Genomic DNA, 16,039 nt, shown 5'->3' with positions numbered 1-16,039 from the left:
TGGATCTCGCTCTGTAGACCAGGCTGGCCCCAAACTCACAGAGATTCATCTGGCTCTGCCTCCTGAGTGCTGAGATAAAGGTGTGTGTCTTCATGTCCCATGGGTTTTATTTTCTTAAATGTATGGTTTTTATACGTTTGGTTGTGTTTAGACAACACCGATTAGTCCTGTTAGTCTTGTTGATGTGTCTTCAACCATATGCCTTATGTTTGTGCTGCTTTCAGAGGATCCACTGGCCTGACACTTCTTTGGTCACTGCAACACAAGGTGACCCTTGTTCAGGGAACTGAAAGTGCCAGGGAAGGTAACTGTCGGGGAACACTGCCAGATAGGAGGTTTGGATAACACAGTATTTACCATCAAGAAGAGGAGGGAAGATTCAAAAACTGACCAGAGGCTAAGACTGGTGGGCTCTGGGACGGAGGAACAGGGGCTTAGAGACAAATGTGGAGGTAGATGGGTTGCTGAAACATCTGCCTGAGAGTTCAAGGGTGAGGCACCTTGAGGACGATACAGTTGCGGATGTGGAGTCCCAGGCTGAAGAGTGTTGGAAGCATTTCTTTTTTCTTTTCCTTTAAGAAAATTTATTTGTTCCTCTACAGCAGAAATAGAGAAGTGGAGTAAATCTGTGCAAAGCATATGTCTGCAAAGTGTGTCTCGTATCACGTTCTTTCCAATGCAGACTTGTTATTACAACCTTTCTCCCAGGTTTTCCAAATCCAGCACAAATACTTCTACTCTGTTTTGGTCTTCGTAGCTGCTTCCTCTCTCAGACAGGCTTTCCTTTCTAGGTTCAAGCTTGTTAAGGACTCATATCTCTTCACAGCCTTGTTGCCCTCAATGACCATATAGATGCATCCTGCCAGTGTCAGAGCAATCATTAAATAGCTGACCTTCACCCGGATCTTGTTCTTTGCAGCATCAAGCATCTCAAACGAGACTGTCTCCGGGATGTCTTCCTCCTTCTTGAAGCGCCCTGACCCACAGGAATATTTTCCTCTCGAAGTCCGTGGGTTTGTGCAGTGGCACTCTGTGTCTGTAGGATCGGGTTGGAGCTTTGGGCCTTTCCTGGGGCTTGGTGCAAAATCCGTTGATCCTCTTCAAGTCAGTGTTCCTGGCAGACCTTAGAGTGGAGGAGGCATTTCTTTCATAAAACCTAAAGCAATGTCCAGCCTCCAGGCGCAGGCCGCGGAAGCTCCCCATGGCCGCCTGCTCCGCCGACGCACAGCAGCCCCTGGTGCTCCGGAAGTATTTCTTTTGGCAGTTTTGATCTGTGCTGGTGATGTGGTGATGGCAGAAGTCAGGAAAAAGAAAGGCCTAAGCAAGATGGGAATGTGTGGAAGGAACCCAAAAATGACAGACAGCCAGGCAAAGGTTGTCAGAAGCAAAGGAACTATAGTAATGCACATTTTAGGCATGGGGTGGGGCAGGCAGTTTGCTGCTGGATTATCCGGTGAACCCTAAAACAATTAGGAAATGATATCCACTTCACCCTAGTTTAGTTCCCTTACTTCTTAATCCCTTTTCTCTCTTGTTTTGGACCTGGGAGGTGATTCTGGAAATGCACTGGAGTGAGGTGGAGGTTGCTACAGAGGGCATGGGAGATGGCATGGGGGTCTAAGTTTGGATTTCTAGGGCCTAGACAAAAGCTGAGTATGACAGCATGTATCGGTAACAGCTGGAGACCTGCCTCAAAGAATGAGGTAGAGAAGGGTGCAGGAAGAAGATACCCCAGGTGGAGGTCTGTCCTCCACACGCGTGCATATATGCATACACACATATATGTATACACATACACATACACCCCACATACATATTCACACAGACACACACACAAGGAGTTGGCAACCAAACTCTTAACTCTAACTGTGCACTTCTGGATACCCCTGAGGACCATGTCTCAGAGCTCCCTCCCACCATCCCAGGCTAGCCAGGGGATTCATCCAATCGACTGAGGCTACTTCCAGGGACTGCCGTGCGTAAGAAATTGTTGCCTCTCTTTTGTCTGAGGGTCTCAATGCACAGGTGTGAATTCCAGGGACTGAGAGAGAGGATTCGATGTGCTGTTTGGAGCTAGGTTAACATAGATACTAATTCCTAATTCTGTTTCCAGGTTCACCAGACCTCCTCATTTCCTTGGAGATCAAGAAAAGGAAAGATGGGTTCATCATAGGGAATTGCCATTGCACTAGAGCCTGCCTGGAGGTAGAGGCAGCCCAGGGAAACAGGGTGTGAGGACATTTATTTACAATGGAAAAGAGCTGCAGTGCTCACAGTGGAAAGGCTGGAGGGGAAGTCAGCCAAAGCAAGATAAGGGGCTGGAGAAAGGGAGGATCCCTCTATCAGGTGACATCATTCAGGGTTCAGGACCCCAGAAGCTTTGGCCATTGAGTCAGACAGGAAGAGGACTGAGGATGACTGCAAAAGGACCAGCAGGGCATTTGCATAGGTAGACCCTGTGGAAGACTTGAGCTGTGGAGTCAGGCTTGATTTAGTTCTGAGACTTGTTGCCACTGTGATCTTAGATATCAAAACCGCTAAGCCCCAGTTTCCACATCTGGACAGTGGGAATAAGTATTCACTCCATTAGATTATTTTGATGATATAATGTTCAACTACTTAGCTCATTTCTGGCCAATAATAAGTACTCATAATTGTTAATATTTATTATAACTATCTTTATGCTTTTGAATGAAACTCTTGGCATAAAGGATTTTAATACCAACTGACTGAAGGTCCTGGGGGAAGGGTAGGATCCATATATTCTTATATATGTCTAGCAAATATAAATAATAATAAAAATAATTCTCTCACAAAAATGCCGACACATATCAGTTAAGAACTGCCAGATGGGTGGTGTGCACTGGCAATCCCAGCACTAGGGGAGGGAGCAGAAACAAACAGCATCATCACAAGCTTGAGAGTAGCCTCTGCTACATAGCAAGATCCCACTTAAAAAATCCGTAAGTAAATAAAGTGTTCATTTTCCCTAGAAAGAAAGCAAATATTTCTCTTCTATCATTATAACTATACTTTGTTTTTGTCAGCAAGATTTGGGCAGTAGGGCAAGGTAAGTGGAGGCACAGAGGACATGAAGTGAGGAGGCACATGGCCTGGCATGTGACCCCGTGAGTCTGCCTCTCCTCAGCCTCATCCCAGCTCTGTGGGTGACTCCTCCTTGAGATTATCGATGGAGTCCAGAACAGAGCCACTGTCCACACAGACCCCAGTTACTCCAACCCTTACAGCCAGTGGGAGTACGAAAGCAGAGCCTCTTGGGACATGGGTGCTCCATGATGAGTTGATAGGAACAAACTTTATTTTTCTCTGGCCTATCACCAGGATTTCATATAAATACATATATAACAAATGGTCTTTATGAATGTATATATATTAGTTCTTATATGCTACATCTTTTAAGTGCTCTAAATTAATTTACAATTTACACACCATAGCAGAAGATGTAAGAACAAATCAAAAGGTAGGAAAATTATCCAGTCACTTTGTGAACTGTAATTCTTTGGACTCACACTCAGATAATACATTCGGGTGCTAACACTTTTACTTACACAGATTAATGGCTCTGTCAGAGAAAATCTAAGTGGAGCCACGAGTCACACATTTTTACAATTATTTTCACCTGCCAACATGTATAGCTTAGCAAGTCCTTGTTGGCTACAACATAAACCTCAAAAAGCTATTGCAATCTCATTCCTTACACCTTGCAGCCTTTATTTAGATTTAAAAAGTACTTTTAGTAGTCTGTACTGGGAATTGTGCATGTGCTTTCTTACATGCTACCTCATTCAGTCCTTACAAATCCCCTATGAGATATTTTTATTATTAAGCTGCTTCTATTTAGTCAAGGTATGTTCTGTTCCGATGCTGTTGGCTTATAGTGTTGTCTACTGTGGTCACAGTTTCTGCATGTACCCACACTGACTGTGTGTCACAACAAGAAGACAGAACTCACTCCACCATGGGCTCTACATCTGCTATTTTTCCCTGCTCAGCATCCACACATCCCTATTTCCAGAGGAGAGCCCACTCCTGTGTGTGGCTGTCAATCAAGGTGGCTTCCTGTGCTGAGAACAAAGTGAGCACTTTTCCCTGGAGGGACCCTGGGGCAGCATCTCCTACCAGGAGCGCCGGCAAGTCCTCACGTTCTCTACATTTGATTATTCGACTGTTTGGGGTTATACAACCCTCCCCCACCATGTCTTTGTAATAAATTATTTCCCTCATCTTCCAAAGTCTGTGCCTATTACTTGCAACCAACTAAAAGACAGATGCACACCATCATTGAACTTACATTGCAACTTGTGTGTGTGGCTTCCCAGGCCAGCCAGTCCGTTTTCTCCTGTGGCATATCAGGCTCATTCTCCTATTCTCATTATAAACAGCTCCACGATGTTTGTTATTTTTGCACATATCACTTTTTCCATATTTTGGGTTCTTTCCTCTGAAAGATTCCCAGAAGTGAAGTTACTGGGGCAAAGGGCACAGATATTATTATAGCTCTGAAAGATATTGCCAAGATGCTTTCTAGACAGACTCTGCCAACCTTTAATAAATTGAAGGAGCCTTTAAAAAAAACAAAACATCTGGTAAACATTGACCATTCATGTAGTTGTGACATTCTGCTGCTACTAACATTTCCTGACTACGTGAAAGAATGGAGCATATGGCTCACACCTTCCACAGGCAACGGAACTTCCTTCTCAGGCATCTGAATTGTCTCCCCAAATGGTGACAGTGTATGGTGGTTTATGTATTAACTTTATAGAAAAGTCACATAAATTACCAATACATAAGTTGATCAAAATATCATATAATATCAGAATAACATTGATGTACTATCTTTTACTAGCCCTTCTAGAATTACAGTAATCTCCACCACAGAGAATGTTCCTATGGGCTGGACCACAGAGTAAGCAGGTAGGAACCATGTTTCTGTGAGGTTTGATGAAGGACACTCCCAACAAATAGGAGCTGCCGAGACAGTCCTTCTAACAGCACCAGTATGGCCCACCTAAAACTCTGTGCGTGTGTGTGTGTGTGTGTGCATGTGTGAGTGTGTGTGTGCGTGTGCATGTGCGTGTGTGTGTGTGCGCGCGCGTGCATGTGCGTGCGTGTGTGTGTGTGTGTGTGTGTGTGTGTGAGAATGTGCATGTGTGAGTGTGTGTGCGTGTGTGCGTGCATGTGTGTGTGCATGTGTGTGCGTGCGTGTGTGCATGTGCGTGTGCGTGTGTGTGCGCGCGCGCGTGTGCATGTGTGTGTGTGCATGTGTGTGTGTGTGTGTGTGAGTGTGTGTGTGTGTGTGTGTGTGTGTGTGTGTGTGTGTGTGTGTATGCATGTGGGTGCTCATGGATGCCATGTGGAGGTCAGAGGACAACTCGCTGGAGTCGCTTCTCTCTTTCCACAATATGAAGACTGAATTCAGGTTGTCAGGCTTGGCGGCAAAACCTTTGCTAACTGAGCCATCTCAAAGGTCCTAGAACTTCTTAAACAAAAAGAAACAGGTCTATTTTCCTTTTCTCCTTTGAACTATTTCAATGCCAAGGTTATGTCTTAGCAATGACTGTATAACCAAACCAGACTCTAGATGAGACAGGATGAGACAGAACACAAGTTATGAACCGAGTGTCCCACAAGAACAGATCCAAACACCGAAGTCCAAATGGGACCCAAGCAGACTGGACATGATGCTGTAAGTTTGCGTGGTACCTGCAGAAGTTGTGACATATCTCCATGACTCCTTTCTCACTCTAGATTGTGATGCACCTCTGCCCAGAGTACCTTGGAAAACAAAAACAAACAAAACAAAACAAACCGAGGGACTACTGTTCTAGGTCAATACTCGCATCAACAAATGATGTGTACAAAGAAGCTGGTGCTGAGACACAGGCCAGCCAGTCCCTGGCTTCACTGTCAGCCTGCACACCGCTTCCAGGCGGGAGTCGCATAGTGCACCTTTGAATTGCATTGCAAGCTGCCTTAATCTCTTCTAGGAGGGGCCTGGTTGTACTGAGGTTGAACATTCCCTCCTATTCCTCAGAATAAAAGGTCAGGCTGACTTCCATCACGTTTATGTTTCTAGAAAAAGTTTGAAGTCCTCCAGGCACTGGGACCCACACATTCATGGGTCACTTAGGAAGTTCTGAATGTCAAGTGTGGGCAGAGAGAGCCATTGAAAGATTCTAAGCAGGGACATGATACAAAGAGTTGCATTTTAGAAATTTAACTGGCAAAAGAGTAGAAGACAGGTAGAGGGGGGAAGGCCAGCTTGCAAGTGTAGTTAAAATTCAGGTGGGCTGAGGTGGACTTAGGAAGTGAGAGGTGGTTCTACCTGAAAGATCTCAGGGATCATCGAAGAGGAAAAAGAAACAGCCAGCTGCTTTATGATGTGTGTGCTCTTACACACTAGAGAAGCAGCCAGCGGCTGTTTGCTGTGTGTGTTCTTACACACTAGAGAAGCAGCCAGCTGCTGTATGCTGTGTGTGCTCTTACACACTAGAGAAGCAGCCAGCGGTCTATGCTGTGTGTGTTCTTACACACTAGAGAAGCAGCCAGCTGCTGTATGATGTGTGTGCTCTTACACACTAGAGAAGCAGCCAGCGGTCTATGCTGTGTGTGCTCTTACACACTAGAGAAGCAGCCAGCTGCTGTATGCTGTGTGTGCTCTTACACACTAGAGAAGCAGCCAGCAGCTCTATGCTGTGTGTGCTCTTACACACTAGAGAAGCAGCCAGCTGCTGTATGCTGTGTGTGCTCTTACACACTAGAGAAGCAGTCAGCGGTCTATGCTGTGTGTGCTCTTACACACTAGAGAAGCAGTCAGCGGTCTATGCTGTGTGTGGTTACACACTATGTTGTTTTTGCTTCTACTTAAGAAGCTACTGACTCAACCACTTTTTGCAAATTTCAAAGTACTGAAAGTTACAATTCGCTGGGCTGAGAATAACATCCAAAATATCATTATTAAGTCAAGAAATCCTCATTTGCAGAGAGGGAACTAGGGTTTTACCATTTGTAACAACTTCATGATGCAAAAACAGAGGTCTGCAACCAAAAGAAACCACTTTCTAATTTTAGTATAATTTCCAAATTTTAGTATAATATTCTTAAATTAAAACCATTGCATTTACAAATAACATGGAGACAATAAAAACATTAGAAATTGTCCAAATTTAGAGGGAAGGAAGGCTGGACATGGAAAGTGCAGAGGGTTTGGAGGGCACTGAAAAGATCCACAATGCCACAGTGGAGGGCAGAGCTGTCATATACCTATCAAAGCCCACAGAATGTACAAAACCAAGAACAAGCCAGAGATTTACAGTGGTGATGATGTGTCAATCCATGTTCAGTGGCCACAGCACATGGTCCAGTTGGTGGAGGGTGCTGATGATGCTGGAGTCCATGCATGTGTGGGGTGTGAGTGGTGGCACTCTCTGTTACTATGAACCTATGCTGTCTCATCCCCCAAAGTCTATTCAACCTCTAATGATAATGACAAACAGGGCTTATTCTGTATAAAATATACTTGAAACTCTATTAAATGGAAGAACTCTGGGGAAAAATCCCCACCAATGGATGGTCTGCTTCTCAAGGGCCCTGGATAATCTGTAAGTTGCTACCCAGTCATCTAGTCCACAAAGGATACATATTTGCCTCTGTTAGAAGTTTCCACAACTTTCATGATTAACTCTTCTGAATGTTAACAGAACTTGGAAACGCAGTCCCTGAAAACTAAGGGAGCTAAAAACATCCGTCTGTGCAAAATCTGTCCCTCATAGGTCAAACTGGGTGAAAATAAATAGCCAACCTGGCAACCAAACGGAAGGGCCAAGCAACAAACCCTGGAAAGTGAGTCCAGAGAGTGAATGAGCTGCTCCTACGAAGTGAACTTCAGGCGGCATGGAGACCTTGTCCCAGCATTTCAGAACATTCGACATGCCTCTCGTTATACGTACTCACATTCTACAAGTTTATCCCTTTAAACACACTGTGAAGAAAAGGGAGCCCTGTACGTGAAGCTTCACATTGAATCCACACTTCCAGGCCCACAGTGTTGAAGGGGAAGAGTTAATAAGTTATCTATTTGGGGCTAAAAGTAAAAATTGTGAATTTCTCTCCTCTTCCAAGAGTTCTTTGGAATGGATGAGAACGCTTCAAAAGACTTGGCTCCCAGGGAACTTCTAGGCAATGTCTACAGAGCACGGAATACAATGAAGACATGGCCTGAGAAGCTGAAGCATTGCCTACAGGGCACAGAGCACAATGGAGACCCCATCTGAACCTGAAGGGCTGAGTGAACCACCTCTAACAGAGAAGCTTTATTATCTGAAAGGGTAACATAGTTCACAAAGCTCCAGAATGTTCTTTTATGCAAATCTAGATATTAAGCTCTCATTTGACTCCTACAAAAATTCTCTGCTTTCAGTGGTGGTCGCACATGCCGTCTAGATCAGTCTAGATCAGTCTAGATCAGGTACTGTGTTAAAGCTGCTATTCAAATGTCCAACTATCCTGGACCACCAGAGGTCCAGGAGAGCCAGTCTGGAGACTTTATTTAAAAGAAACCTCCCCAATCAACAACTTAACTTTTTTCACACTAAGGTAGTTGGTAATGTGAACTTGTGCTTTTCTTGGGCTGTGTGGAGATCAGGAAGCAACTGTGGGTGGAGTAGTTATCTGAGAGCATGCCATTCTTTACAAGAGTTCTTTATATGTAAAGCACACACATTTTTGCTTTTTAGTGGGTGTGAGCATGTGGAATTGACTTGGTTCTCTTCCAAAACCAAAAGACCAAATCCATAGACTACCAAAATGCTGGATCTGTTGATAACTCCTGAGCCTAAATAAAGTAAACACCCATTCCCCTGTGGTCCCGTGATGAGAGCCATCCTGCCCTTCATAGGAGGCTACATAGGATACTGTTCTGTGCACTCCTGCTCACTCATGGCGCTGTAATAAGTCACAGAAGCTTGGCATCTCGCCCAACAAAACACAAACTCCCCTGAAGTCCTGAGCTTTCCCATGGCAACATCACAGTCACCAATACAGCAAACAATTGCTCTGATCCCCACTCCCGCTCCCCCTTCCCAGCAGCAAAGGCCATGGCTGCAGCCAGCCTGGAGAACAGTGCTAATTACCATATATGAAAGGAGATAGTCCTGGCGATCTCCTTGCTCTCAGCACTGAACTTAAAGTAAGATCAAAGCAGGAGAAGCTCGGAGAGTTTTGCTTATACTTTCACTTTGAAAGAAGAGCTAGGGCTGTATGTAAAGTATATTCCTTGAGGATTAATGGGCCTTGCTGCCCTGATTACCAAGTGGCCCTGGCTCAACCACAACCTTCATACAAAACTCCCATTCACATCTAGCCCAGGGGCTCTGCACCGCCTGAGGGGGAGCATGCCATCTTAAAGCTGCAGCTCCCACACATGCCTGAGTCTACAAAGTTGGAACTGCTTTCAGCCAGCTGTGTTCTCCAACAAGAATGGCAGGTCTGCTCCGGGGCAAGGTGCCTCAGCTGTGGGCTGGGTGGCAGCTCCTGAAAGTGGAGCTTCTTCCTTTATACCCCCTTTTCAGATTTGATTGGCATCCATGAGGTGACAGATTTTTCTCATATAAAGTGTCTGGGCTCCCTCAAATCCCTGACAATGATAATCTCTCACAAAGCAATCTGATTTCTGTCCATTTGTGCACCATGATACTACCGGGCCCAAAGGAACAAATGGGCTGTAACTCATAAATAGGTATGGGTGCGAGTTTTCCACATTCCTTGTGATTTTAAGTGTTGATTGTTCTTCTCTGGAATTGTGGCAAAACTCTACACATCATCATGGAAGATGTGGGCTTCTTTGTAATTCTAGGCTCAGAATTTACACAGCACTGTAGAAAAATGTAGGATTGCCCAACATCAGAACTGGACTCAACTTCTTTGAGGACATGTGATTTGAGGAGAGTTGAACTCCGGGGAGTTACTGGATATAATAAAGAGTATAGAATACTAATGAAAAGTATGGAAGTAATTATACCAAGATATTTCAGTGATACCTTAAACCAGGAGGAAACAAGAATCCAGTTGTTTACCAAACAATGACGGAATTCTGAAATGTAATTAAAGCCTTTTAAACATATATGTGAGCAGTTGGTGTGTCATTCGAGACTCTAGGTGTCTAAATACCAACCAGATCTGTTCTAGTGACAATTTAAATGAATGTGTGCCATATCTTTGCAAGGCTCCAGGGACTTGGACCTGACTAGGGGCTACAAGGGTATGGGGAAAAGACAAACACATAAATACACAGAAACACAGAAGTAGCCAGGGTTGGGTGGACTGGACTGTTTGATAGAGAAACCACAGCTCCTCCCTGGCTCCCCAAGAAAGTTTAGTGTGTTTATTTTATACAGTTGAACAGGAAGTCAAGGTTATTGCACACTGCTGAACAAGGAGGCAGGGTCATTACATACAGATAGACAAGGAGGCAGGGTCATTACATACAGATAAACAAGGAAGCAGGGTTATTACATACAGATAGACAAGGAAGCAGCGTTATTACATACAGATAAACAAGGAGGCAGGGTCATTACATACAGACAGACAAGGGGGAGGGGTCATTACATAGAGACAGATAAGGGGGCGGGGTTATTACATACAGATAAACAAGGAGGTGGGGTTATTACATACAGATAAACAAGGAGGCAGGGTTATTACATACAGATAAACAAGGAGGCAGCGTTATATAGCTGAACAAGGAGGCAGGGCTAGCTCATCTCAGTAGGTACAGTCCTGTAGGGGAACAGGCCAGAAACAGTGTGGGGAAGAAAGCTATGGTGGATATTTTCTGTACACACTGTCAACATCTGCACATGGACCAGAACAAGGCATTGATATTTCTCTGAGCCTCACCTGGGGAAAGGTTTGCTATTTTTCCATGGATCTGAGGCCAGAGTCCTTGACAGGGCATGAACATGCCAACAGCACAGATTCACTCAGGCTCCCTCTGCTCCTTACAATTATGGTATTATTCTATGTTCTGATATCAACTCTTCAACTTCATACCAGATTATATTGTATTCTCTATTATCCAATCATTTCCCTAAATAATCATTATAATTGTGATAAACAATGGTTATAATTATACCATGACTTTAACAATGAGAAACTTAGTTTGGACATAAAATATTAAACTGAAAACAAACAACAGTTTGGGTTAGAAGTGCTTGATGGTCTCAGAAGACACTTTCTAAAATCATTTCTGAGAGAAATGCCTATTCTTTTGACTCAGTGAAAAATCTCAAGAAAGTAGTCTCTGCAGAGGGGAGGCTTGGTATGATGTGATTCGGGCTTATTTTTAAAGCATGTTTGCTTGTGTTTGCTCCACTGTGGTGGTTTGAAAGAAAATGGCCCCCAAGTGGCACTTTTAGGAGATGTGGCCTTATTGGAATAGGTGTGACCTTATTGGAGGAAGTATGTGACTGTGAGGTGGGCTTTGAGGTCTCCTATGCTCAAGTTACACCCGGTGAAATGGTTCATTTCCTGTTGCTTGTAAATCAAGATGTAGAACACTGAGCTCCTTCTCCAGCACCATGTCCGCCTACATGCTGCCATGTCCCACCATGATGAAAATGGACTAAATCTCAGAAACTGTAAGCCACCTTAATTAAATATTTTCCTTTGTAAGAGTTGCCATGGTGGTCATGATGTCTCTTCACAGCAATAGAAACCCTAAGACATCCACCTCCTTAATAGAATCTAAAATCTTCAAAGTCAGAGACCAAATATTAATGTGCTATCTTACACACACTAGACATCGAGCAAATAATTAGTGGGTGAATGATTCTCATTTGTGCATTTCAGTGAAGCACATATATGCCATATGCTTCTGCTCTGTGTCCTTCTGTCCATCTGTAAAGATGCTGGAATAGAGGCAGGAGAGATGACTCAGAAGTTGAGAGTGCCCACTGCTCTTACAGAAGACCAGTTTGGTTCCCCGCACCCATGTCAAGCAGCTAACAACCATCTGTAGTTCTAGCTCCAGGTAATCTAGTGCCTCCTTTGGCTTCCACAAGTACCTGCACTCTTGGGTGCATCCATAAAGACATAGATATACATATAATTTAAAAATTAAAAAATAATCTTCAAAATATGTGACACCATAAGCAAACAAGATTATTCACTGAATAAAGTCAAATAAAAAATGATTGGCTAAATCCAGCAAAACAGGATGAAAACGTGAAAAAAAGAAAAGAACCAAGTGTCCTTAGTGATGTTTCCCAGCAACGTCTTGAAAGTTCTGGACGAATATTTTTGGGGCTTTGGAGCAAGTAACTACCACTGAGTAATCCAATTGTGTCTGATGTAATATTGAGATCTGGAAAGCCTCTGGGTTTTAGTACTTGAAAATGCCTTCACACTCAGAGACCAGTGCTCCAAAACTACCCCAGTTTAACCCCATAGATGTTTTCATAGAAAGTCTCCAGTAAGCACATGCTTTTAGTTTACCATATGTTATTCTGCTCACAGTTTGATTTATTCAGGCTTACCTGTAACCATGGCATTTGCAGCCTGGTTTTAAGACCTTGGGACCTATCATATAAGATGATGATGGTGTAGTGATGATGATGATGATGTCTGATTACTAGGTACCATCTCTACCTTTTCACAGAATCCTCCCAGCGATGCTGTTGTCAGGCAGGTCTTAGTGTACCATCATTTGTTGGAAAGAGAATTTGAACCTTAGGATGAAATTCTCTCCCCAGTTGTTCAGTTAATAGTGGAGCTTGAATTCTTAAAAAATTGTCTATTTTTATTTTATGCATATAAGTGTTCTACATGGATGAATGGATGTGCAGCACATGTAGTCATGGTACCCAAGGAGGCCAAAAAGAGCATTGGATCCCTGAAACTGAAGTTAAAAACAGTTGTGAGCCACCATGTGGGTACTGGGAAACTGAACACATTTCCCTAGGCCCTCCTAACTATTATGATATTCTATCTTCCAAATGCATATAGTGCCAGACTCTCTAAGTTTCCAAAATGTATAAGAGGACAAATATGGAGAATACTTACTGTCATGTTTAGAGCCCAGAAGTCACAAAAGTGGCCCAATTTATGCTATGATTATGGTTGAAAGGAAATTCTACTCCAAAAAATAGCACCCACTCATATTGTCTCAAAAATTAAAGTTCTACTAAGTAATCAGCATGTAAAAGTCAGCTACTTAGAAGAGATAAAAATATGAATACAACCTTTGAGATTAATTTTGCACAAGAAAGTGCCATGGTGACCCCATTTCGTTAACTTTATTACCTTGGGCATGATTAGCGCATGTCAAATCTCACCCAATGTGACCTGAAACTGCCAGAACACATGGAATTCCTAAACCATCATTCAAGCAGCCACAGTACTGAACATAAGTTAGAGATGTTCAGTATTGAAGGAAAAGAGACAATGTAATCCTATTCACCAAGCACATATTCTTGGATAGCTTTTCTAATAAGCAAATTATTAAAGCAAGGAGCACAGAAGGCTTTCTTTCCTTGTTCTTAGGTTGGCAATATGATTGTCCCTGTGACTTATATCATACTATCTCTCATATGCTAGAGAAAGTGCTTGGGATGGTCAGGTATAGAGGCTCAGGATGGTAAACCTGACCCTTGGAAGACTGAGACAAAAGGATTATGAGTTCAAGGTCTTTCTGGGCAGCATAGAGAGACATTCCCAGAAGAAAACAAGAAAACCCAACAATTTAACTCTTGCTCTGCCCAAATCAATCTGAACCTAATGGCTGCACCTCCCTGAGCCTGTTCCCTTTTGTGGAAAGAAGCTGTCTCTAGAGTACGATTTCCCCACGGTGGTTAGAACGATCAAATGAGCAAACTGTAAGCTGTAATTCGTTATGAAAATTTATGAGACTTAAAAAATATAGCCTTGTAATATCACTTATGTAAATAGAGAGGCACACACTAACTATATAATAGCACAGCAGTAATAAACAAGCCAAAAAGCATGAGCCAATCCAATCACCAACATTTAAAGAATTCTGCTATCTCAAGGCACTAAGTTAAGTATTTTACAGGGGTCATCTCACTCAATTCTCTAATACTCCTTCATGTAACATCCCATTTATATACAAGGACACTATAGATCAAAGACATTACACAATTTTGGCCAAGAGTTCACACTAAAAAGCAGGCGAACATTCAAATCCTCGACCTGTTGGCTTTTCATCATTCCACTCTGTCTCTCTCACTATGTACATGGTTTAAAAAAATCATAGAAACCTATTCCATCCTGCCTCAGACTCACAAGAACAAAAGAAGAAACAACTATAGGAAGAAACAAAAAAATCATAATTCACTGTAATTCTATTGTGTGAGCGATGAGGTAATGTGATTATCTAAGGTATTAATGTAAAGTTTCCCATGCAACCTAATTGTGACTCACAGATTATCTCTACCCTTGAACATCAATCATTCCCAAACTCCCAAGGTACAACCCGAAGCATCTCCCTGATGGAGCAGGTGTCAAGGGAAGCAGGGGCTGGAGAACACTGCTAGACAACTGAGCGCCTAGCTGGGATTCTCACCGCTGAGCTAAACTCTACCATCTGCTGAGTTTTCCAAATTCCATGCAGAAGAGTTTCACAGTCTTGCATGTAGAATGTTGTTAAGGAAAAGGGTGTGTCAGTGTATACGGGGCTTACTTACAAACCTTGGAACCCAGTGTGCCTAGATTTGGATTTACCATCAGGTAAAGTGCTTAGGAGAAATTTCTTGTTTAATCACTCAATAAGAATCCAAAAGATTGGGCTTTTGGGTATGAGAATGAACTCTAAACCAGCACAGGGAACTTGAAACACTGCCAGATTCATCTTCACCACAGATTTGTGTTGCAATGTTGAGCCCACAGGACTGACTCTAGAATGTGCTCTATACAAGGTATGTTTTCACAGTCTGTCCCTTTTCAAGCTAAGTGGGATAATTTGAGCAATAATTGCAAAGCTCTATGCTAAAATGAAAGACACTATAGGAGACCACTAAATGGGAGGCAGAGTGTAATCTTCAGGTCAACTGCCACATTTAAAAATTATGATAGAACAGACAAAATATGAAACTTACCATTGAAATATTTTTAAACATACAAGCCTGTGATATTAAGACCATTCACTGGTTATACAAGTGTCGTTACCATTAACCTCTGTCATGTTGTCTTTTTTTGCATGTTGCAAGAATTAGTTCTAAAGACTTTTCTTATTGGAAACTAATTCCACCTCTCTACTTATTGTACTGTGACCCAGAAATCAGTACCATGGCTGTATTGGAATATGAACTAGATTATGAACTTGTACAATATTGTAACAGCTACATGCAGTCCTCCCTCCTTCAAAAAAAAATCTAAATGTGTACTTCTCCATGTAGGCACAAGTAAGAGAATAATAATAATTTGTAATTAAGAAACTGAGTACTTAGATAAGTTAGCATTGTGCTAGATATTTTTGTGCACAGTCCCATGCCCATCAAATAATCATTATGTCTGTTTTCTGTGTGAATGAGCCTAGAGTACAGATGTTCTGTACTGTCATGATCCCTGACTACCAAATTGGAGAGCTGGGGTCATAACCCAAATAGTCAAATTCCAAAGGGCTCTAACATCAGCACCTACCTGAGAAACTGTTAAAAAATGAAGATGCCAGCTCCTCACTCTGGCTCTAGCATAGAGGGGGCAGTAATTGGTATTCTAGTGAGCTACCCATAATTCCAAAGTTCCACGAAACACAACTGCATCACCCACTACCGCAATACATTTCCCCTTCACATTTCTTTCCTCATTCATGATGGTGTGGGGGAGGCCTCATTCATCCACATAAGAATCTCCATTGTTTGGTGTGTATATGTGTGTTGCTGTGGGAGTATGCTTGCATATGTGTACAGTGTGTGTGGCAGCTGGAGTTGGATTTCAGGTGGTTCTTCATTCTTTACCTTGTTTTTGAGGCAAGGTCTCTCCGGGAATCTGCAGCTTACCAGTT

The 16,039-nt window shown here is 42.8% G+C and overlaps 1 protein-coding gene and 1 pseudogene across 1 annotated transcript in view; both read right to left on the bottom strand.

Moving 5' to 3' along the window:
* The window catches only part of Maml2 (mastermind like transcriptional coactivator 2), a 336,705-nt gene that overhangs the window by 290,046 nt on the left and 30,620 nt on the right, over positions 1 to 16,039 (bottom strand). The window lies entirely within an intron of this gene.
* On the bottom strand, positions 579 to 1,228 carry LOC131914714 (protein FAM162A-like; annotated as a pseudogene).

This window comes from Peromyscus eremicus, chromosome 7 (assembly GCF_949786415.1).
Source record: "Peromyscus eremicus chromosome 7, PerEre_H2_v1, whole genome shotgun sequence".
Taxonomy (NCBI): domain Eukaryota; kingdom Metazoa; phylum Chordata; class Mammalia; order Rodentia; family Cricetidae; genus Peromyscus; species Peromyscus eremicus.
This window is presented reverse-complemented; position numbering and strand designations above follow the sequence as displayed.